Here is a 26,408-nt window from a genome sequence, read left to right on the forward strand (position 1 = left end):
ATCTTCAAATACCTGGATTACCATCATCAGAAGTTGAATATTATTACTAGCACATTTAAAAACTAATGCCTGACTCAGAGACATGGTAACTTTGTAACAATAATTGGTTTAATGGTGCTTTTATAAATGGATTATTTTGTGATATCAGATTAAAAGTAAATGTAAGCATTCCATAAAAATGTCACAACCCATAAAAGAACGAAATATAATAAGCTATATGTATGACCGCATCCTAAAAATATGTTAATTCCTATTTTTTTCTCCTTCTCCAGCACAGAGAACGTACAGAACATACAAAGTGAGAAGTGAAGATGCAGACAGACAAGGTGAGACAAAAAGGACACAGCCACTCTAGGCCCAGCTGAACTAGATGCTAAAGAAAGTTCCAGATGCAACCTCAGAGCTAGTATCAGTAAACTTTGAAAAACTGTGGGAAATGGGAGGAGTTCTTAGACACCGACAGTCAAGTGTTATACAAATGAGAATATCTGATCATTTCACCTTTATGAGCCAAGCAACACAGGTCATACATTGCTGGACCCTATGTATCAATTAGCCAACCCTGGTCTAAGCAGACTTTGAGGGAGGGCCGTTGGCAATGGCAGGAACTCAGATGTGTCAGCACAGAGGTTGTGGGACAGGAAGACTCATTTAGAAAAAAATGCAGAAGGACAGGAGCCCCGAAATGTATCTAGCACAGAGTTAACAGAGAGTACGCCTAATAGTTACTATGATATAACTACCAAAATATGACAGTATCACTCACACATTCAATTATTATGTTCTAAACACAGCACAAATAAACTAAGAAGCTATACTTCTGAATAAGAGATTTAAAATTTTTCATTAATTAAAGTGACTTTAGTCTGCATTCTAGAGTTCATTAACTATAGATTCTAGAGCTAATAACTAAGAAACAGAAAATAGCCAGAAAGAAAAATCAACAAAGATATTCCAAGAATGCATAATTAATAAACTGGAATATTAGGAGAGTAAATCAGATGCAGTCTTGACTCAAATTTCAGAAGCCTACATGACTTTCCACAAACTTCATTTATTGTTTACTATTCATGCAATGTGCTATAAACAGAATAATCTTAGATCTGTTTCTTGATTCTGCCACGTCACCCTCCTTAAGCTTGTTTATCTGGGCACATAAATATATTATTTTTCTATACTCTTCATGTTCATTTAAAAATTTCTAGAACCACTCCTGAAAATAGAAATTACCCATTCAATAACATAGAAAAATACAGAGTATGTGTAATATTAAGGCTTATCTTCACATTCACTTTATATTCTACCAATGCAGAAGCTATGAAGATTCTCACTACTCCATCTTATGGCTCTGCAGTTCTTTATACACAAACTTATTTTGGTTTTCTTCATTTTACATATAGATCTTAAAAATTCCCTTTTGCCCATTTTCTGGATATACTTAACGGCAACAGAGCCATTACAGCCATTTTTATATGGCTACTTTCTTCAGCAAGAATCGTACCCAACCCTACTAAAGGTCAAACGCCTCAGTGCCTCTCCAGGGAAGCTCTTCCCTGCGGTAACGAGTCATTCTCCTCCAGGAATGAAAGTTTCACTCAGTTGGGTAAATTTGTGCTCATATGCAGACATCTCTCACTTCGAGTCAGTCAACTATGCCATAACATTCTCTTTTCTCATTTTTGAAATCTATAAGCCCTTACGTATATATGATTACAGTGCTTGATGTGGAGCCCTGATGATAGAAAAGCACTCACATATTTCTTGATTTATCACATATCTGTACTTGGAATAAAAAAACTTTTGTATTAGTAATAAAATATAACCCTTCCTATAGTGAATTACACCATACTCAGAGCAATACCCCAGTTTCTTGTTTAGCACATACAGGGGACTCACACATACACAAAATAACTTAAATTCAAAGTTATTTATTACAGTATTGTTTGTATTGGAAAAACATTGGCAAATACTCGAATGCCCTTCAATAGGGGACTAGTTAAATAAATTGTGGTACATCCACACAGTGGAATATTACGCAGCAATTTTTTAAATGAAGAGGTGCTTTTTTTTTTAACTGGAACAATCTCCTAGATATTATTAGGCAAAAAAATCAAGGTGCAGGCCAGTACCTGCAGTATAGGTACCATTTCTGTAAAACAGGGGTGAAATTTTATTTATATATAATACATGAAATGCATATTATACATATATTTGTATATTTAATTTATACATACACACACATACATACAGAACATCTCTGGAGGGATACTTACTCGTTGCAGGGAAATGAGTGTCAAGAGGACAGAAACGAAAGGAAGACTTTTTCACTAAATACCCTTCTATTTTTAAATTATGTACCACATACAACTATTATCTATTCAAAAATTAATTTAAACTAAAAGAACATATAGTGTAATAGTTACATGCAGAGGCTGTGCAGATAAGAAGACCTGCGTTTAAGTCCCAGCCCTGCCACTTACCACTGTGTGACCTCAGGCAAGTTCTCCAAGCCCTAGTTTCCTCATTTGGGGAGAATTAAATCAAATCAACTATGTAAATCACTTAGCACAGTGCCTGGAAACTATTATTATTTAATGTTCTCTTTTAACTGATACTGAAGCCTTGGAAATCACAGAGTTACAGTCATCACCAAACCTTTTTCTCTTTCTTCTTGTCAGTGAGCAAATCTTGCTAGTTCCTCTTTCAAAAAAATGGCATCTGGGGCCACCCGGTGGCGTAGTGGTTAAGTTCACCAGCTCCACTTCGGCTGCCCGGGGTTCACAGGGTTGGATCCCAGGCGCGGACCTATGCACCACTCATCAAGCCATGCTGTGGCGGCATCCCATATTTAAAGTAGAGGAAGATGGGCACAGATGTTAGCCCAGGGCCAATCTTCCAGCAAAAAGAAGAGGATTGGCAACAGATGTTAGCTCAGGGCTAATCTTCCTCACACACAAAAAAAAATGGCATCCAACCATTTCTTTCCATTTTGTAGAGATTGGCTCCCAGACCCCAAAGAATCAGCTAAAGAGTTTGAATTTCATGAGCAGGGCAATTAGGAGCCACTGCATATTTAGTATAGGTTTTATATCACATAAAGTAATCTTTCAGTCCGACCCTCAATGCCTCTATATATAGACATATCTACAAAGTCTCTACTAAACACCAAATGCCACTAATTTATATTTGTATTCCTACTTTACCCTTTAAAGTATTTTCAAACACCTCAGTTCAATTCCTGGAATAAGGATCTCAGAAATAGAAGGTCCATTAAAGGACATTCTAATTTTTCAACCACTATGAGGCAAGCAGAGTAGATATTTTTATTCCTCTTTTGTAGATGAACATTTTCAGTTGAAAAGCAACCTACTAAATATGAATTTAAAGATTTTAAAATAATAAAATAAATAAAGGGAATGAAAGCCAGAGATGAGGAGTAACTTGCCAAAGGCCACCTGCTTTACAAGAAAAAAATGCCTGGTATTCAGATCTTCTCATTTCACCCACATTCTTACCAGGAAGTGTCCATCCTTACCAGGAAGTCATCAAGCATACTGTTCTTCCCCCACCTAGAAGGCTCTGACGTTCTGGTAAGACCTGGTTCACGGACCAAGACCTGGTTCACAGGATCTGCCCAGGTCTCTCTCTGAATTCCAGCTACTGTGGTAGCAAACAACTTGGCACTTCATTGTGGGTCCTCTGCTATCATCTGCTATTATTTCATGTTGATACTGTCTCCCCAGCTGTAAACAGCCTGGGAGCAAGTTGGTCTGGTGGAAAAGGCACTGTAATCTCCACCACTCACCCTATCTCCCTCAACCCCATTATCCACTGTCATTTCCCTCCACTTGGTAGCTCAGACTCCCAGCCTCAGCCAAACAAATGTATCTGCTACCTCATTCATCCCTCCCTCTAAACACCTCCATGGATATCTTTCCCTTCCTCCTGACCAAGCCACAGTCCTCATCTCCCGCCAAGCCTTAATCCAACCTGCCTCTCACAGAAAGCCTTAACTCATTTCCTCAGCAACCTTTCTGCAACTGATGTCCACAATGCTGTACAATTTTTTTTTCACATCTCAAGATATTTCTATATACACGCTCGTGTTCTTTTCACACAGGCCTGTCTTGTCTTTCCATTAGCTTGCGAAGTTAGATAGGAATAATGTTTTCTATTCTTCTGAATTTGTCCACAACCCAAAAAACAGCATACTATTGCACATAGTAAATCTTGTTGACTAACTTATTTTCCGAAAGGGATTTATCTATCTTCAAAATACAATCAACTTCCTCGTTTCTACTTTCATTTTTCTCTTTTTCAAAAATTCAACTATTCATTCTCCTCTGAAAAGACTATCTTCTTTTCACATTTATGTCAAACACACCTACAAGTTGCAACTTTAAAAGATGTAGTAATATTCCACGGAGAAAATTCTTCCTAAACCAGCAATGTAAATGGAGTGTGGGTGCTTTTAGTTTTACAAATGAACAGTTCTACAAATGACTGCTATTCCATACGCTAATAAAAATGCTTGTTCTACATAGATTACACAATAAGGGCTCCCAAATCTACACGTTCAGTGGGAAGTTCTCTCCTAAGTTTCAGACTCACACTACAACTGCCTCCTGAGCATATCGACACGGATGACCCCCAAGCACCTCAAAGTCAGCGTGGTCACAACAGTCACAATCATCCACCTTGCTCCTCCACTCTCAGCCGTGCCTGGACTTGCTCTCCTGCCTCCGCCTCCCGGGCTCCCTATTTCAGGGAATGGTGGCACTGTCACCCCCAAATGGCCAAACCATAAATCTAAGAGTCATTCTACTCTCCTCCCTCTCCCTAAATCCACAAATCCTGCTTCTACCTCTAAATATCTTTAAAATTAATCTGCCTCTTTTTAGAATGGATATAGAATAAGAGAAGAGAGAGAGTTAGAGAGGTGGATTCATGCCTAGTCCCCCAAACTTCCAGCATTAGGGAGCAGTGATTAAGAGAAATGACCTTGGCACCAAACTGGCATGGTTCAAATCCCAGCTGAAGCACTGACAAGCTATCTGACCGTGGGCATATTCCTTAACCTATGGCTCAGTTTTCTCATCTGCCCAATTGAGATAAAATTAGTAGCTATCTCATAGGATTATTGTAAAGTATAATGAGTTAATATAATGTAAAGTGCTTAGAATAATGTCTGGTACACTTTACAGTATTCGCTACCATTCTCAACAAAAATATGATTTTTTAAATGTCATATTTGTTCTAAGAGAGTGTAAAATCCAGAAGTTTTTCATCGAGACAGAAAATCAAAATATAGTTCAATGCCCAATTAATCTGAGCCTCCATCCCACTTCAAGTTTTAGTCATGTCGTGCCTATGGCCATTTCCCTGCTCTGTGACTCCAATATCTTTTACCTGGATTGCTATACCAGCCTCCAATTAATTGATCTCTTTCTCTCCAGCATATTCTCTACACCGCAGCCAAAATGACTTTTCTAAAGTGCATATGTAATTACGTGCTTCTCCTACGTAAAACCCTCCAATCACTCCCTATAACCTTAAATTAAAGTCTAGATTCCTTAACGTGGCTTACAGAGCCCAGTATGCTACACACGATGTGATCTCTAGCCTCATCCTCACCCACCCGTCACCTCGTATTCTAGGCTCCAGTCATCATTCTTTCAGTTCCTGAAGTTCTCTCAGTTCCCACGTCTCTCAGGTCCAGAGTTTTGCATATGTTATTTCTTCTGCTAGAAACACCTTGCCCCATCACTCTACGTTTTACCTGGATAATTTCCACCTATCTTTCAGTTTTAGTTTAGATGCGACTTCATCCAAAACCACATCTCCTGGTCCCCAAGTCTGGATTAGGTGCCCTTCCTACGAGGCAAGAAGTACCATATACCTCCCCTATCACAGCACCTTTCTCAACTGCCCAGTTACTTGTCTGCATCCCCCATTAGACGATACACTCCAGGGAGGTAGAGATTACATGTTTCTTCTATTCTAGTGCTCACCACAACACCTACCACATGGTAGGTGCTTTACTAAATATCTGTTTAATAAATAACTTAGTATCACAAATAGGGCTTCACGAGATTTACAAATATTTTGCAAACAACATTAAGTGAAAGGATTTTTTAAAACTAAAGTAAACCAAGTAAATAAAATACCAATACATCCAAAAGTTGAAAGATTTAGGAAGACATTCAATATGACACAGAATTTAATCACTATGACTGTCCAGTGACCAGATTAGAATCCCTGGGAAATGGTAACATAGGCTTCTCTTAAGAATAGGTAGAAATAGATTCCAGTAACATAGAGGCAAGAAATCATGAGCAACAATATATCTCCAGCTAAGCCTCTGAAAACCAAAAAAATCTATCATAGGAGATCTTTTAAAGATATAAAACACATGCTTTAATCTCCTGACCAACTATAAATTGCACCACACTGAACTGAAAAATCAATGCCTGAAATCCATGCAGATTAAATAATATTGACAATTACAAAAAATTAATAAATATTCATCTGACCTCCGTCTTAACAGTCAATTTTCAATTCTGTTATTTTCCCCACCTCCATACACAAAGTAAGTTTCTCCACCCTCCATACTTTGTAGCACTTTATATATAGCTCTGGTATTACTTTTATCACATTCTATCATAATTATTTATTTAGTCTTCCCCCCTTGACTCTCATGAAGACACAGGTGGTGCCATTAATTCCTCATTGTACCTTTAGGGCTATCACAGGGCATATAGTAGGCATTCAGTGTTTGTAGAAAGGAGAAAAAGAAGGAGGGAAGGAAAAGGAAGAGAAAGAGCAATCTATTTACACAAATAAGCCAAAAGGTAGCAGCTGAAGTGGTAGAGAACTCCCACAGATGTAAGGAAAAGAAGCCTGAAAGAAGTTAAACTGTTGAAAGTTAACATTCAGATAATTCAGTGAAATGTAAGTTAATATGAATTAATAATAGAAATAATGACTACTCTGTCTCATCCCAATGGTAGTCTACAAATAAGCTTACAAAGCAAGAAGCTCCACGTAGAGTTCTTATATCCTGTGTAGAAGTGCAGAGGCAGAAAAGAGGCGGGGGGTGGGGGGAGTGGAGCAGAAGTGGGAAGAGAAAAAGAAAAAAGCTGTTCCATGCCCCAGCTAGGTGTCTAAGAAGCTACAACGATCCAAATACTTCAAAAATGGGTGTCCATGGCCAATATTATTAATATTTTGAGAAATACATATGAGAATATTTTACTTATATTAAGGCTGGAAAAAAAGAAAAATGTTGGATATTCTCAATAGAAATTCATTGTCATGTTTTCAATTAGCAACGTGACTCTAAAATGTTCATATAAAGTGATAAATTCATTTGTTCAGTATTTGTATCAGATACCCAAATATTTGAAAAATCATTATTTCAACATTAAATATAACTATTTACATTGCACAGTATTCAGGCTGGAGTTAGAAGAAAAGACTATCCTATGGAAGGTTTGTTTTTGGCAGTCAGAGAATCTGTTTATCCAAGATTGCCAAGGGTTTACCTCGCTCCCCAAAGAACTCAGGGACATTTCCCATGTTCTCTAATACCGATGGCCTGAGCTGCATACGAGTTCATGGAAGAGAGATGTAATCCTTCATAATCACATATGCTTTGGGCTCTTTAAATGAAAAGTATTAAAAAGAATTTTAAAAGTCCTATAAAACTTGTATCTTTATCACCAGGGAAATTCTCCCAGCATGATGACTTTCTTTTTCACCATACCAAATCAAAGCTTAAATAGCACCCACATTGAACTGAGGTTCATCCCAGAAAACAGACTTCTCCAATGACTTAGGAAAGAAATCCAACACTTACACGGGGCCTTTCCACTTCAGAAGAAAGTCTATTCTGAAAGAGAACCCTCTGTCCCTGGAGGATGAGCCCATTCCAAAGAGAATATGTGTAACTTCCCCTATTTTATTAATTTATTGGCATTTCATCCACAATGAGCAAACTGTTTGAAAGCTAAACGCACTAAATCTTCTTGCATGGGACCTATAAGTATTTTTTGAACTCTTAGTGGTTTGCACTTAATGCTTTATTTTAAAATCAGATTTAATCATATCATAAAACCAGTAGTTCTTCAGGAAGATGGATTTCATTTTACCTCTATATCTATTACCACAGGTCAGAATTGCAATGAATTGCAATTCCATTTGAAACTACTGATACTGCACTCAACAATCCAATTAGTAAGCGAGTCTGAAAACACTATTCTCCAAAATGACTATAGTGCTCCCATTTCCTATTCTTAAATATCTAAGACACTAATTGAATATCCATACTATTTTATTTATAGATCTTTCTCAAATAATCTCATAATAAAATCACCAGTTTTTCATTCCTGCTTTCACAAAGGCCTGGCTCTATTTTGAAGATTTAACAGAACTATATTTTTTTAAAAATAAATTTGATAAATGTTCAAAATAAAAAACATTTTCTTATGAGACTCAGAGGTCTCTATAGCATATAGCTTTATAATTTTTATAACAATAGCAACAGAGGACAAAATTATGAAAGTATAGAAACTCTCAATTATACAAAACAGATATACGGGTATGTGTATAAGTGTATATGTGCATATGGTATATATCCACTTTTTGAATTATCTACAAAAACAATTTAATGTCAGGCAGTTTTAATGCACCATGTCACAGCCTTCTTGGCTATGGTATGTTCAGGAACATAAAATCAATCATATAAATCATTGAAGTAAAACCTAGAATGGCAAAGTCACCACATCATAGTATCAGGAGTAGACAGGCAACCACAGAATTCAGGAATTGGAAAGAACATCAAAGGACATCTGATACAGCATGGAATTTCTTTCATGGAAGATCTGATGGATGCTGACATGGACACTGTTAAAAGTTTTCCAACGACAGGAACTTCATTTCATTGGACACCAATGACAGAATGTTTCTCCTCATATTGAGCCAAAATTATCTCCCTATAAATCTTCCTACAGGACATACCTAGTCTGTCCTTCTTATAGACATGTCTAGTGAAGAAAATGAGCATGTGTCCCCTTGGTCATATTTCCTAGAGGCTAGCCATCTTTTCTACATCCCCAATACCCTCGGCTGTCTTTCATATCATTTAAAAACCCTTCACCATCCCAGGCCCTTCACCCTCCTCTGAGTGAAATTCAATTTGCCAATATCTCTACTGAAAAATGGCATCTAGAACTAAAAGTCATACTCTACAAATTATTACCAACATTTACCCACCAGGAAACAGATATTTGGGAAAAAGTCAAACCAAAGAATCCTCTGCTTCCTAGGGAGCAAGTCTTGACATGTACTGTGGAAATGGCTAGACAAACAGAAAATATAACCAGTGCTATCCAAAGACAGTGATGAGAAAAATGGGGGAGGGTGGTAAAAATATAGATAGTATCATCCAGATATTCACTCTGAAAGAAGTTAACCACATTATTGCTAGTCCACAACCTAAATTTTCTGAGATACTGGTAATGCTAATGTAATATGACCAAAACTTTCTAAATTTGCAATAAGTATACGTATATAGAGAGTAGTCATAGCCTTTAAAATAAATTACTTTTAATCTCATCTAAAGAATCAAATGAAATCAAAATACTAGATGTAATTAAGACTGCTTAGTTTCCCTGGAGATTATACCAATCAGACATGTTAAGCATTCTAGGAATGAAACATTTGATACAATTAAGGAAATCCTATTGAAAAAAATTAGTCTGTAAAACAGAGATAATATGGGGCTAAGGAATGGCTTATTAATAACTCATTCAATTCTGAGTATAATAAATACAGCTATCACTATTTCAATTCACTAGTGGCTGAGCTCAAAAAGCTAAAATGCTGCCACTCAATCTGCCTCAAGAATCTAGATCTAATTGGTATAGTCACTGCCTGATACATTTATTGAACCACAGAATTATCTCAGGCTGAAAGGAATTTAGATGTATAAAAAACAAAGCTAGTAAGAGGCAGGACCAGATTTCAATACCAGAATTGGGACCTTGTCTACTATACCTGAACAACACTTAAAATATTTGAAAACAGCTGTCATACCCTCGCTTTCCACTCCTAATCAATCTTCTTTTCAAGGCCAGTTCCTTCAATAATTCACAATATAGGGAGGATCTCAGAACTCAGTCCCACATAAGTGAACTCTGGAAATTCAGACAGATTCTTTCATGTCTGAAGCACCAGCTTAGACTGTGTCTTGAGGGGATAAATGACTGGCTACATAGAGGATGGCTGCCCCCAATAAGACTAAGACTCCTGAGCTGCCAGGCCACTCCTCAACCCCTCAGTTACTCTGAATAAGGCAAAGCAAGAGAGACCTGAGAGATACAGCCCTGGGCCTGGGGCAGAGCCAATCAGTGAGTGACTATGGGAGAACATCAGAAGAGAGGCTATGACTGTGCCAACATCAGAAGCATAAGAAGACAGTACCTCTAGTTCAGGGGCCTTCCCCCTATACCTGGCCCTTCTCTAATAGCTCTCTCTCCACTAGATCTCAGCCAACCTGGTAAATCTTTCCCGTTACTGACTAAGCCCTCAGGCAAACAGGAGGTAGACCTTTCCAGGGAAAGTATACAGCTTGAAAGGGAAAGAAAGAAAGGGAGTTCTCCATGAGCTATAAGGTCATAACCCCAAAGTAGATAGGCAAGTAACCTATGACAATATTAAAGCAGCAGGATGCTACAAGAAGAGAATCAAGAAGGCAAAAGCCCAAAATAGCAGATGCTTGGGGAAAACGCTCAAGACAAAAGACAAAGAAAAGGATTTTTTTAAAGCTAGGCTTAGAATAAGAATAAAACCAAAAGAGATATTAATTCTTAACTACAATTTGTGCTTCTGTCTTCTCCATCAAAACTGACCTCAAATCTCAGCCCAGAATAACAGGCTCTTTGTAAATTGGGCACTGCTGCCTGTCCAGTCATTGTCTCCAATCATTCTCCTGGATATCAACTCCTAAAAGACCTACACTCTTTCCCACCTCCAGGACTTCAGGCCTGCTGTCCTTTCTGCCTCAGATTCCTTTCCCCTTTTGCTCATCCTCACCTGACTTCCCCAAGCAGTGCTCTCCTCCAGCTCCCATGGCACAATCTATGTGTCTCTTATAGCACCCTCACATAGGACATTGTAATTTCTTGGTTTGCTTCCCTCCACAACAGACTGTGAGCTCTCAACGGGTATATCTTTGTATTCCAAGAACCTAGCACAGGGTCTGGCTCATAATTTAGTAAGCGAATGAATCAAATGAGGAAAGTGAGGATAAGTGAAGTGACAACCATGTGCCAGGTTTTGTGTCATGTATGTCTGTCATCTCCCCTCTAGTGACTTATGACAGACATACAGAAAACAGTGCCTGAACACAGTAAGTGATCAATAAAAATCGACTGAATAAATCAAGTGAATAAATTGAAAAGAGTTTTGACAGATTCAGCAAAGTGTTATGGTCATGAGTATGAGGGTCCCTTCCAACTCTAAGATTCTATGGAGTTTTTAAAAAACTGTATTTGTACAAATTTCCCAGAAAACTTGGAAAAGAAAGAAGGGAAACTAGCATTTATTGGGGGGCTACAAATTTGTTAGGCACTTTACATATGACATTTGATTTGTTTTTCATAATAATCCTGGGAAGTTGGGATTATAAACTCCATTTTATAGATAAAGAAACCAAAGACAGAGATGCAGAAACAAAATTTGAACTCAGGTGTGCCTGACCCCAATCCTAAGCTTTTTCCACATTGCACACTTGAACCTCTGGGAGGAAGACAAGGCTCTCTTCGCTATTACTCCACTCCAAGGAAAAGGAATTCTGAAACTAGCCAAGGCTCAATTAGGTCATGATTCCAGAGGGAGGAGCTTTTAATGTGAAGTACAAAGAGAGGAAAAGCTCTGTCTTCCCTTGAAGATCCCCCCTTTTCTCTGTGGAAGGACTCATTTGGCTCTTCCTGTTCCTCCCATAAGGCTGGAAGGAAAATTTTAGGGCTTCTCCAGCTTGGAAGGAAGAAACTCTCTTTTACTCTGGTAAAATTCCCAGGTCAAGTGGGAATCAGGTTATGATTCAGAGAAAAGATGGCAAGGAGGCAGCCACATGAGTCCACTTAGAGGCCTTAAGTTAGATTGGAGGGGGAAGCAGCCCTGAAGCTTACATCCCCTACAAGCCAATTCACTACGTTATAAACTGACAGAGAAATCTGGAACCAATGTCCTAGCTAGCAATACAGATGTTCCTTTGCCTGGAATGTCCTCTGTGTAGGATGGTGGCATCTAATTGAAGTGACAAGGAATCAGCCAAATTCTGTTTCCCCAAAACATGACTTACAAGTTGACTCAAACAAATAAAGTGGAGTGTACAATAAACGGTGCTGTGGCAACTGGATATCCATGCAAAAGAATGAATTTGGACCCCTACCTCACACGTATACAAAAATTAACTCAAAATGGATCAAAGACCTAAATGTAAGAGCTAACGCTGCAAAACTCTGAGAAGAAAACATATGGGTAAATCTTTGTGACCTTGAATTAGGCAATAGGTTTTTAGATATGACATCTAAAGCCAAGAAACCAATGAAAAAATAGATATACTGGACCTCATAAAATTAAAAACTTTCGTTCCTCAAAGGACACTATCAAGAAAGTAAAAAGACAACTTACAGAATGGGAGAAAATATTTGCAAATCATATATCTGATAAGGGTCTAGTATCCAGAATATAGAAAGAACTCTTACAACTCAACAATAAAAAGACAAGCCAAATAAAAAATAAGCAAAAGATTTAAATAGATATTTCTCCAAAGAAGATATACAAATGTCCAATAAACACATGAAAAGATGTTCAACATCATTATTCATCAGGGAAATGCAAATCAAAGCTATAACGAGGTACAACTTCACGCCTACTAGGATGGCTATAATCAAAAAGAAAGACAATAAACAAGTGTTGATGATGTGGAGAACCCTCATACATTGATGGTGGGAATGTAAAATGGTGCAGCCACTTTGGAAAACAGTTTGGCAGTCTTCGAAAAGTTAAACATAGAGTTACTATATGACCAGCAATTCCACTCCTACATATATACTCAAGAGAAATGAAAACATATATCCACACAAAAACTTGTATACAAATATTATAACAGCATTATAACAGCCAAAAAAAGGAAATAACCCAAATGGGCATCTACTGATGAATGGATAAACAAAATGTCATATATCCACACAATGGAATTTTACTTGGTCATAAAAAGGAATGAAGTACTGATACATACTACAGCAGAAATGATTCTTGGAAACATGCTAAGTGAAAGAAGCCAAAAGCAAAAGGCCCCATACTGTATGATTTCATTTAAATGAAATGTCCATACAGGCAAATCCATAGAGAGAAAAAGCAGATTAGTGTTTGTCAAGGGCTGGAGGAGGGGAGACCGGAAAGTGACTGTTAATGCTTGTGGGGTTTCTTCTACGGGGTGATGAAACATTCTGGAATTAGTGGTGATGGTTGCAAAACCTTGTGACATATTAAAAACTTAATTGTACACTTTAAAAGGGTGAATTTTATAGCATGCTAATTATATCTCAACAAAAAAAGTGAGATGGAACTACAAAAAGGAGCTAAGTGTAAACATTATAACATATGTACCATCAAAGAGATATGACAGAAAAGTAATTAAGTTAACTTCAAAATCACTTCTGGACATTGGTGTTTATATTCATAATAACAAATACGAAAAGTATTGAATTTTATTGCCATAAACTGAACACCAACATAAAGAAGATTGAGAGGAAAAATTAATTTGATTTCCATGAAAAACGTCCAAGGATAAAATATTTGCTTTCTTCCCAATACCTCAGCTGGTTGGAAGCTGAGCTCCCTGGAGCAGATATAAGAGCCTCTATGTTAGATCTGCTAACAGCAAACAGACTTGAAAGAATTCAGGTATAAGAACCTGAGCCTCAGATGCACTGCCTTTGGTAAATGGTAATGGATTCTCTCCCAGCAAGCTCTGTCACCGCAGATGAGCGTTCCACCGTGATAACGACAAAGTAACAGAGTAGAACTTTCAATTACCAGCATCTCAACCTTAGAGACCGGATGAACATTTTCTATAAGGCTTTTCTTAGATTCCCTGAATGAATACATGTGACTCCAAATGACCAGTTTTTCCGAAGAAACACAGCTCATGTTAAGAATATTGAATCACAAGCATACTTTGTACATATACAATGTAAAAGTGAAAATATAACACAATATTCTAGAACTGTGCCTGGAACATTGTAGGCGCCTGATACATATTTGTTGAATGAATGTTTATAATAGTTAATAATGTTTACTAAATAATTTAGATAAAAAAATAAGGCAAATAGTAACAATATTTCTAAATCAACCTACCTTCATCAATAGACAGTTGTTTTCTCTTGCTTTATTCCTCATGTAATACCACATGCCCATTGATATTCAAACTGACAAGTTAACGGTTATTAATAAAGATTATTAGTCTATCATAAGTAGAAAGGATATTCTGATTAATTATAAAAGTTACTGCCCCTCATCTTATAAACCTTTCTGAAATAAAACTTCAGTTCAATAAAATTGCAGGAATTTGTGAGGTGATTATTTTCTCATGCACTCTACTATTTATTTAATAAACTAAGAAAAGCTATATTAATACAGTTTAACAATAAGTTGTCCACTCTTCACATTCTGGAACCCTAAGACAGAGCCAAGCAAAGCACAACTCGCCTCACTGATCCACATCTGAGCTCAGCAGGAAGGGGAATTCTTTCTGAAGCACATTTTAAAGCATACTAATTTACCAACGCCAAGAAGGTCAGCAACTAATTTTACATTACATTTTCCCTTTTTAAAGCCTCTTTTAAAACAGGGAAATTATTTCTCAGTATCTAACTACTGTGGGTGCTTGAAATACTACATAGGATCATCAGATGGACAAAGAAGTAGAAAGTATCTTCACAGATCACATCTTCTCTTTCAGGACACTTCTAAAAGTCTCTAAGGATACGATTCTACAAGATCACAACGTGTGACAGATACTGTCAGATAAAGTCTTCCTCGATCTCCCTTACAGCAGTGTAAGCTCTTTTCTTCTATCTTCAAGGAGACATGAAGATGACATGACTATCACCTCTTGTATCATCATCTTTTATGTTTTTTATTGGAAATCACACTACTCAACTCTCTTACTTACTTTCATTAATTCTTCCTGGAGTGTTGACATCACAAAATAACATTTTTAAAGAAAACATAGTTATTTGGTCTCTGCATGGAAATGACTTTCTAAGCATAAAAGCAATGAATCACAAAAGGAAAGATTCGGATATAACATAAAAGACAATACAAAATTGTTCTAATTTCTATAAGTCAAAAGCCAACATAAATTAAATGAAAAGGCAACTGTGGGGGAAATGCCCCATATGACAAGCAAGGGTAATATCCTTATTCTATCAAGAGTTCACACAAATCAGTGTCTGGCCAAGACAGTGCCCCCAGCATTCCCCTCCTCATCCATACAAGAAATTGCAAGGTCCCTACAAAAAAAGAGGTTACAGCTTCTCTCTCCCAGCTTTCAGGATCACTCTGCCTGTTTCTTCTGCCCTGGTCCTCTGCCTCCTACCTGGATGCACTCTTTCTTCCAAGCCCTGTTAGACTGAAGATTCAAATAAACAGTCAGCCTGGTCTTGATTTCAGACTTTCCCCAACACTCAGCCTCTGAAACACTGCTTTCTACATTGTTCTGTAGCCAGCAGGCAAGTAACAACTCGCCCCCGGCTCCAGGGATACCTTATCCAACTAATTCTAGCCAAAGCCCAGCATACTGGCTCCTGCCTGGGCTGGGGGAGGCAGAAATCAAACAATTAAACAAGTGATCAGAAGAAACTGAGACTCCAGTATAAAAACCATCAAAGAACTTGTGCAGACAATTCATAGAAAAGAATTATCTAATAGCTAACAACAAAATTTTTTAATGCTTAAACACATTAATAATGAAAGATGTGAGTTAAAAAAAGGAGGTTCTAGGGGCCAGCCCCGTGGCTTAGCGGTTAAGTGCGCACGCTCCGCTGCTGGCTGCCCGGGTTTGGATCCTGGGCGCGCACCAACGCACTGCTTATCCGGCCATGCTGAGGCTGCGTCCCACATACAGCAACTAGAAGGATGTGCAACTATGACATACAACTATCTATTGGGGCTCTGGGGGGGGGGAAAGGAGGAGAATTGGCAATACATTTTAGCTCAGAGCCGGTCTTCCTCAGCAAAAAGAGGAGGATTAGCATGGATGTTAGCTCAGGGCTGATCTTCCTCACAAAAAAAAAAAAAAGGAGGTACTATTTTTATCTGTAAAATTAACAAAGATTTTTTTTAATAATAATGCTAACACAGGTATCATAAAACTGACAGTGGGATGGTAAATTGGTATAATCTTTCTGAAGGACAATGTGGCAATGTTTCAAGAGCATTCACAATGACCCTGACCTTTGATTCTGTGATTTCGTTTTTAGGAATTGATCTTCAGTAATCAAAAATCTAGTCAACAGATTTAAGTATAAAGACATTCATCTCTACATTTCTGTACTTGAAATATAAATATCCCATAATAAGTAAATTCCAAATAAATTATGGTTCATCCATAATGTGGATTATTATGGAGTCAATAAAAATGATATAATAAGAGCTGACCCTTCTCTAGCACTGACTAGGGACCATTCACTGTTCTAAGCAGTTAACATGTTTCTTTTACTCCTCACACCACCACCACAAATACAACCTACGAGGGAGGAAGGTGCTAGTATCATCTCCATTTACCATGAGGAATCTGAGGCACAGAGAAGTTAAGTGATCTGCTCAAGGTTACAATGGGATGGACTCACATCCTCTTATCTGAAACTCTAAAATCCAAAAAGCTCTGAAAACCAAGTGTTTTCATAAATTTGTGGCAAACTCATTTGTTGGCAAAATCTGACCTGAACTGAAGTGAAACTATGTATAGTCTTTATCCCACTTAGAGTGAAGTCATCTTACTAAAGAAAAATTAATGTGTTTGATTACGGGGTGCTGCCCCAGATGCCCTAGAAGTGATACAGAATATACACTATGTTATCTTTCTATAATCTGAAATATTCTGAATTATAAAAACACAACTAGCCCCACGGGTTTCAGATAAGGAACTGTGGTGGAGCTGAAATTCAAATCTAAGCATCTGTCTGACTCCGGAGTCTGTGCTCTTAACCACTATGTGCTATTTTCAGAGACTGCTTAATGACATGGGAAAATGCTTATAATTCAAACATTCAAGTATTTATTAACTACATTCCATGTTCCAGACACACACACAAATAAAACTGTAATTGTGACAAGTGCTACTAAGGAAAGAGAACTGTGTCAGAAGAGTCTACACCCTAAGGACATTGGTCCTAAACAGAGAGGTCAGAGGCAGTTTTCCTGAGGAAACATTTGATCTGAGATGTGAAGGATGAGCAAGAGTTAACTAAAATAGACTAAAGAGAAAAGAGAAGAGAATACCTGGCAAGAAGAAGAGCATGTGCAAAGGCCCTGTATAGGAGGTAAACTGGTGACAAAGGACTGAAAAAAGAGCCAGCGCAACTGTAACACAGAGAACCAGAGAAGCCTAGTGTAAGATAAGGCCGGAGAAGAGGAAGATGCCACAGGGCCTTACAGGTAGAGTGACCATTTGCCCCAGTTGGCCTGAGAGACAGTCCCAGTATAAATAACAGCACTGTCTTTTACTCTCAAAAGTATCTTGGTCTGAATGATAAAGTATATGGTCACTCAATTTATAGGCCACATTAAACAGATGTATATTTATCCTAAGAGTAATGAGAAGTCATGATGGATTTTAAACACGGGGGTAGGGGAAAAAAAATTTTAATTTTTAAAAGATTACTCCTGCTGCAGTGCAAAGAACAGATGGGAATACCAAAAGGACAGAGTGACTACCTTTAGACCAGTTAGGAGGCTCTACAGGAGACCTCGCAGGAGATAATGGTAGCTCAGTCTAGCGTGACGCTGGTAGAAACAGAATAAGTGGATGGATTTGAGACTGGTTTGAAGATAAAATGAACAGACCTTGATGATGATAGGGATATGGAAGGCGAAGGAGTGGTACGTGTCAAGGATGAATCCAAGATTTCTGGCTTGCAAGCTAGATGGATGATGGTATGATTCACTGAGATAAGGAACACTAGAGATTTATGCAAACTGGAAATTTAAATGTGTGAGATATCTGCATATCGGTTGTAATTTGAAGCCACGGGCCTGGAGGAGTGTATAAAACAAGGAGAGAAAGTTTAGGTTCAAAATTTGTTGCTGTCTCTTCCCATTCACAGAACCCTCCTCCACTGCATGACCACCCTATTTTCTGGTTGGATACTGAAGTTGTTTGGTGGTCGCCTTAGCTGGTGATGTGGCACCAGGGGCATCAAACCACTTGTAGTATGCAAATATCCCTCACAACTAACTCTCAAGTGCTTTATGTTTACTGTTCACAAAGCAGTTTCACATACAGGCTCCCGCAAGCCCACAACTTTGTGAGAAATTATAATCCGCATTTACAGATGAGGAAACTGAGGTAGAGTTTACATAGCCAGTAAGGAGCTGCTCTTACGCATACCATCTCCTCCTGTGTGCAAGGGGCTATATTAAACGCTGTAAGAAAGAGCTACAATATAACGAAGTCCTACTAGGTCCCAAGCTCTATGAGATTAAAAAAGAGAGAAAGAAAAAAAAAAACGCAACTTCAAAACATTTAAGGACGCGTTACTTTTCCCAAATTACACTTACCCTAATGTAACTTCCCTTTAAACTTTCAAAAAGGTTCAGATCCCAAGATGGGGCGGAGGTGAGAAGGTGGAGATGAACCGGGGCAGCCAGGGACCACCCCAAACACCAGACCCGGGGGAAATGGGGTCCCAACGGCCGGCCCCGGAGACACTAGGAGAGGACGGCGGGGCCGCCAGCCGACCGGCAGCCGGAGGCCCAGCGGCCAGTTTGCAGGCGCGTTGCCATAGCAACGCTCGGGTCCCGCTCCGGCCGGGGCCGCCCGCCCGCTCCCGTGGGGCCCGCCCGGGGAGGCGACGCCAGTGGCCACTCACTCCGGCCGGCTAGCAGGCGGGCCTCCGACCGGCGCCCCCACTTCGCGCTGACGGTCGCCGAGCCCGGAATTCCACACCTGGACAAACTTTTCGGCCAGCGGCTCGGCAGGGAAGTGGACGGGGGCCGCGCGGGGACAAAGCGCGCTGGTGGCGCGAAGCTCCTTCTCCCCGCGGCGGGGCTGGCGAGGACGCGCCCGCGCGAGCAGCTCCTCTTAGGCATGGACCTGAGAATCCTGTCTTGGGGACAGAGAAGCAGCCACATGTTACACGAAATTAAAATTTCCTCACAGTGCTACCACAGTACTGAGGTGATGTCCAGGCCAGTATTCTCACTCAAGGCCCAAGGTCTCGTCGTCCAGCCGGTTGGAGCTGGGGCTGCGAGCCTTGCAATGCAGTGAGTGCAGAGCTGGCCTAAAAAGACGGCAGAATGAACCAGATATCAGTGCTGGGGGGAGGTCCGGGGTGGAAGGGATTTGTCTCCACAGAGGGGCTGAGAAAGCTCCTGACAGACCAAATGACAATTTTCAGATATATGTTTTAGCCACAAACCTCTGTGGACCCCTCTGAATGCATACCTCCTGCGACAGAAGCTAAAATACAGACTCCAGCTGTATGCTAATGAATTTCTTGACCTGAACTAGGAATGGCCTCTGTGGACGTGGGTCCTGCTCTCTAGCAGCTGTGGGGAAGAAATTCAACCATCCTAATACTAGCCTAATTATTTGAGGCAGATGTCCTCAAAAATTTGCTTGAGAGCCAATAACTTGGTACAGCAGATCGATTCATTTTATTGCTTAGAGGTAAGGGTACATTTGGCAACTGGTTCATCCTGTCAAAATGGCCATGGTGGGCAACTGGTAACTTCAAATTTTTGTACATTTTCCAAGCAAAAATAATCCCCACCATGTCCTGTACCGCAGAACTTTGGCGTCTTGGCCAGACTTTGCTTTGGAGAAATACAGAACTGTTGTCTAACAAGGGTCTGGAATAGTCTACAGAAATTTTCTCTCTGCCCCTCGCCCCCAACCCTGCCCCCATCCAAGCATGAATGTTAGCACCACTTATGTCCTACAAAAGAAGATAAACTCTACCATTTGCTTCATTGGGCTGTGAAGAGTGTGAATCTGCCTTTAATCAGCAGCTATGAAGCCTTACATTCCAGATCCTTACCGAGAAATAACTTTGAACTTGTCCACTTTCTAATGCCTATGAAAAACTGGTTGAGAGAAACTGCGGTTATGGAGAATTATTTGAAAGGCATACAGATGACCCTTCCTCTGTATCTTCTCTGGGTCAGTGAGTCCCAAACCTGGCTACATATCAGAGACATCTGGGGAGTTCTGTTTGTTTTCCATTATTTTGTGTTTAAATACAGATTCACAGGTTATACTTCCAGAAATTCTGATTCAATGGATCCCATGAAACCATTTTTAAAAGGTCTTCAAGTGAGTTTGATACAAAACCAGGTTGGGAGCTACTGTCTGCATTTCATCCTGAAGTAAGCCAGACCATCGGAAAGCTGTGTGTTTGTACCATTTTGTTTTCACTCTTGAAAATTGCCTGTAATGAGTCATACTTTACCCTTATGCCATCTGCTTATATTAAGAGATTATGTTTAAAAAAATACTCAAGACACCTCTGCATTTACTAGACGGATTATTTTAAGAATAGTGTTTATTACATCTCTGGAGCAGAATCCTACCAGATTGCCCAGCCCAGGGTTTTTCAAACTTTTTGGACTATAATCTACCAAAAGAAATATATTTTACATTAGGACCCAGTACACATGTACCTGTACATTTAATAACTGATAAAAGTTTTATAAAATATTACTCATACCACATGCTATGCACCCTGATACTTTTTATCTCTTTTTAATGCTGGTCTCCACTTTCTCAATGGTTTCTTGACCCCTAGATGAGTTGCAAGTTGCATTTAAAAAACAGCAGTATAGTCAGATGTCTCTTTCTGGAAACTAGCCCTGGATCCTCAGACGAGGTAACTAGGTCACCTGGCTACAGTTGATCACTCCAATAGTAGGTACCCACCTCAAGCCAAGCCAATCATATCCCTCTCCCAGGAATTTGGAATTAGGACTGAGAGATTTCCAGTTTTCTCTAGGTAGCTAACGTAGAAACATAGAATGTCATAACACAGAAAATCGTGAGCTGTCCGCAGACCTGTTTTCCCATCCTGTAGCCTGGAGAAAGGCAGAAAACCAGGCTGCAGGAAAAATGTGAAAAGAACAGGAAGGATGAAAAAGATCCACAAAGCAAGAGAAAAGAGACCAAGAGAGTTCTGACAGCTTTCCATCCCTGATCATAGTATCTTCTGAGATGAACTGCATTCCTGCCTTTGAATTTCATGTAATATTTCAAATCTTTATAATTAAGTGCCCTCTTCTGCGTAAGCTAGTTCAAGTGGCTGAGTTTCTGTTATTGCAACCAAAATGAATCTAATTATATTGGTTTTATATGGCTGTCGTAATAAATTACCACAAACTTGGTGACTTAATACAAATTTATCTTGCAGTTCTGTAGGTCAGAAGCCTGACACGAGTCTCACTGGACTAAGATCAGTGTTGGTAGGGATTTGTCACTTTCTGGAGGTTCTAAGGGAGAATCTGTTTCCTTGCCTTTTCGAGCTTCTGAAGGCTGCCTACATTCCTTGGCTCATGGCCCTCTTCCTCCATCTTCAAAGGCAGCAACTTTGCATCTTTCTGACCGTGCTGCTGAGGTCACATCTCCCTCTGGTTCTAGCTGGGAAAGGTTCTCAGCTTCTAAAAAGGACCCATGTGGTTAGATTGGGCCCACCCAGAAAATCCAGGATAATCTCCCCATCTCAAGACCCTTAGTCACATCTGCAAAGTGCCTTTTGCATGTGAAGTAACATATTCACCCGTTCTACGGATTAGGACGTGGACATCTGGCGGTGGCGGGGGGGGGGGGGGCTACCACACTAATACAATCATTCTATGCCCCTCATAGCAAGGCCCATGTAAGAAATGTATTTCAATCCTGAGTGCTAGAAAAAAATCTTCTTTCCCTTGAAAAACTGACGTCACTTTTCTTTATGAAGAAAGCAAACCATGAAATTGGTCACATTTCCCTTTTCACCTTGGCTTCCAGGAGGATAGGAACCAAATTTGCAGCTCAACTTTAATAACTCTGTTGAACTCTACAGCTTGTGTATCAGCATTACAACTTTTTCCTGTTCTCTCTTCCATTTTCCCTCATTTTTACTTTTATCTTTTTGTATTTTTTCATTATATTGAGTATATTATTTTAAACTGCTTCAAATATTTTGAACTTGCTGTTTCCTCTGCCTATAAGGCTCTGTCTGCCCCCATCCATCCACAAGGTTGGTTCCTTTTTGCCATTCAGATCTCAGCACACTTGCCAAATCCTCAGGGAAGCTTCCCTGATCCCCCCTATCTAAAGTAGTTCCACCCCGCAGTCTATCACATTATCCTACTTGGTTGTCGTAGAGCACTTAACACCATCTAAAACAATCTTGTCTATTTTCTTTCTTCCCTCACCCAAAGTTAAGCTCCAAGACAGTAGGGACCCAGCCTCTTTGTTTATTGTTTGTTTCCAGAGGCTGGGACGATGCCTGGCACTTAGTAGCTATTAAATAAAAATCATGGCATTAGTAAAGGAAAGAATGAATGGAAGGAAGGGAGGGAGGGAAGAAGGAAGGAAGAGAGACTTTGTAGAACATGGTAAGATATAGAGGGATAGATAAATAGGTGGATAGATAGACTGAAAAATAGACAAATATTCATTTCTAGTGTGCAAATGTCACTAACATTTATAAAGAGGAATCAGAGAAATTACACAAGGAAGTAAAACACAACTCCCTAAAATATGTACATAAAGGTACTGGGTTTTCTTGGAGAACCCTTGATGTAAATGCCTTAGAGAAAAAAAAATTTTTTTGACACTTTCAAGTGACTCAAGGCAGCTATGTTAAATATTATGGCTAGTTACCATAGCTGAAATCATCAATTCTCAGTGAGAGAATGGATTGCAACACCATGACCACTAACATGACAAACGCTTGACACTGCCAAGGGAACTCAGTCTGTTCCACGGGTCATTACTGCACAACAATCTGCTTTCACTCTATTCTTGTAATTATTAACTTCGCCACTGGCATCGAGTGTTAGATGCTGCTTACTTAAACACTCTATGGTAACGTCATTGCTACAATGCAGCATCAAATTGCTTGACATTTAAGGAAGAAAGATCAGAATTGAAGTTTGTCAATATGACAAAACATAGAAGCAATTAGTACAGTTTGTTCTAGGGTTTGTTGACCCTGTAGGTAAAAATACCAAAGTGTGGGGGGAAAGGGATGGACTTTAATTCTCTTAACTCAAGAAGCAGTTGATTCATGCATTAATTAAATTTATCTCTGTTATTCGAAAGATTTTTAAGGGACTCTACATCACAAAAAAACCACCCCATAATTTTTCTGTTCTATAAGATAAATTCAGAGATGTTTAGATCATGATGTGTTATATTAAGATTTCTTAAACGGGGAAATGTCTTTGAAAAGTGTATAATGCAAAATGTAACTTTTTCCTAATGAGAACTGTCTTTGATTACTGGTAGTCTCTACCAATTTATGCAGGTCTTTCTGTTTTTCTCTTCTCCTGCCTTGACAAAAGTAAAACTGTACCTTATCCCCACAGCTCAAAATGAAATAAAAGTTTGACAATTAACTCAGTTCATCTGATCAACTATGGATATCTGACCCAACCTCCTTGTCAGATAAAACTAATTAGATTTCAGGTTAGTGCACACCAAAACTAAGTTAGTGGTTCATGGATTGGAAGACTTGATATTGTTAAGATGGCAATACTCCCCAAATTGATCTACAAATTCAGTGCAATCCTTATCAAGATTTCAGCTGCCTTTTTTACAGAAATTGACGATCTGATGCTAAAATTCATATGAAAATGCAAGAAACCCAGAGCAGATAAAACAATCTTAAAAAGAAGAACAAAGTTGGAGGACCCACACTTCCTGATTTCAAAACTCACTACAAAGCTGTAGTAATTAAGACTGTCCTACTGACATAAGATAGACACATAGATCAATGGAATAGAAATGAGAATCCAGAGATAAACCCATGCATCACTGGAATTGACAAGGGTGCCAAGACAATTCAATGTGGGAAAGAATAGTCTTTTCAACAAATGGTGCTGGGAAAACTGGACATCCACTTTCAAGGGAGTGAATTTGGACCTCACACCATATATAAGTTAACTCAAAATGGATCAAAGACCTAAACATAAGAGCTAAAACTATAAAACTCTTACAAGAAACATAGTTATAAGTTTTCATGACCTTAGATTAGACAATGGTTTCTTAGTATGGTACCTAGAGCAGAAGCAACCAAAGAAAAAATAGATAAATTGGACTTCATTAAAATTAAAACTTTTGTGCTTCAAAGTACACTATCAAGAAAATGAAAAGAAAATGCAAAAAATGGGATAAAATATTTGAAAGTCTTATATCTGATGAGGGTCTAGTATCTAAATATATTAAAAACTCTACAACTCAACAGTAAAAAAGCAAATAACCCAATGTAAAACTGGGCTAAGAATTTGAATATGCATTTTTCCAAAGAAGATATACAAATAGCCAATAAGCACATGAAAAGATGCTCAACATCATTTGATATCAAGGAAATGCAAAGCAAAACCATAATAGGGTATCACTCCACATCCACTAGGATGGCTATAATCAAAAAGACAGACAATAATAAGTGCTAGTGATGATGTGGAAAAATTGGAACTTTCATACATTGCTGATTGGAATATAAAATGGGATAGCTGCTTTGGAAAAATCTGGCAGTTCATCAAACTATTAAACATGGAGTTATCAGATGACCACTTCTGGGTATATACCCAGGAGAATTGAAGACACATGTCCACACAAAAACTTACACATGAATGTTCATAGCAGTATTGTTCATAATAGCCAATAAAAGGAAACAACCCAAATGGCCATAAAATGATGAATGGATAAACAAAAGATGGTATATCCATACAATGGAATTTTATTTCGCTATAAAAAGGAATTAAGTACTGATACATGCTACAACATGGATGAACGCTGAAAACATTATGCTAAGTGAAAGAAGCCAGACACAAAAAACCATATATTGTATGATTCCACTGATATGAAATGTTCAGAATAGGCAAATCTGTATATAAAGAAAGTAGATTAGTGGTTGCCAGGGACTAGGAAGAGGGGGGAATGGGGAGAGATTGCCTATGGAGTTTCTTTTTGGGGTGATGAAAATGTCCTAAAATTAGACAGTAGTGATGGTTGCACAACCTTGTGAATATACCAAAAACCAATGAATGGTACACTTTAAAAGGGTGAATTTTATGGTATATGAATTTTATCTCAATAAAGTAAAAACAACTAAATAATGCTTTCTAATTCATGGATTCTAAAACCCACATTTTTTTTCACTTTTTTAACTTCCTTGAAATTGGGTTGCATCTTATAATTGATTACATATTACTATTGCTATCAGCCAGGCAGCAATCCTAATGTGTTGTGTTAAAAATCTTCTGTTGTGCAGCCAGCCCAGTGGCGTAGTGGTCAAGTTTCCATGCTCTGCCTCAGTGGCCAGGGGTCGCTTATCAAGCCATGCTGTGGCGGCATCCCATATAAAGCAAAGGAAGATGGACATGGATATTAGCCCAGGGCCAATCTTCCTCAGCAAAAAAGAGAAGGATTGGCAACAGATGTTAGCTCAGGGCTAATCTTCCTCAAAAAAAAAAAAATCTTCTGTTGACATCTTCCTGAAGGACCAAGAAAGCACCAGCATCTATGTGTCTTAGTTTTAATAAAATGTAGGTAATACTAACTCACCTAGTATCACCAACTCTGTGCCAGGCACTATCCCAAATGCTTCATGGATTTTAATTTATTCAATCCTCACAGCAATTCCATGAGGTAGGTACTGTTATCATCCCCATTTTTAGACAGAGAAACAGAAGTATAGCGTGCTGGAGCAACTTGCCCGAGACCACACAGCTAGTACATAAGAGTCCCATCCAGGCTGTTCCGGTCCAGAGTCTGTGCTCCTAACCATTAGGTGTCACTGCCTCTCTTACCTGTGACATGCCCGGAGTGCGTGTCAGCCATTACCTCAAACAATCTTCAAGGTTCCCTGATGCAATGTTGGCCAAAAGAGTAACTAAAGCTAATCATCAGTCTT

The 26,408-nt window shown here is 38.9% G+C and overlaps 1 protein-coding gene across 5 annotated transcripts in view; it reads right to left on the reverse strand.

Moving 5' to 3' along the window:
- STK33 (serine/threonine kinase 33) overlaps positions 1-19,222 on the reverse strand; it is a 131,431-nt gene extending 112,209 nt beyond the window's left edge. For 2 of the 5 annotated variants that reach the window (XM_058545923.1, XM_058545920.1), the window contains exon 1: positions 18,853-19,153. The gene's annotated coding sequence lies outside the window, so the exon portion shown is untranslated. The other 3 variants (XM_058545922.1, XM_058545924.1, XM_058545925.1) reach the window with 3 other exon arrangements.
- Positions 19,223-26,408: the final 7,186 nt, after the last annotated feature.

Source organism: Diceros bicornis, chromosome 7 (assembly GCF_020826845.1).
Source record: "Diceros bicornis minor isolate mBicDic1 chromosome 7, mDicBic1.mat.cur, whole genome shotgun sequence".
NCBI lineage: Eukaryota > Metazoa > Chordata > Mammalia > Perissodactyla > Rhinocerotidae > Diceros > Diceros bicornis.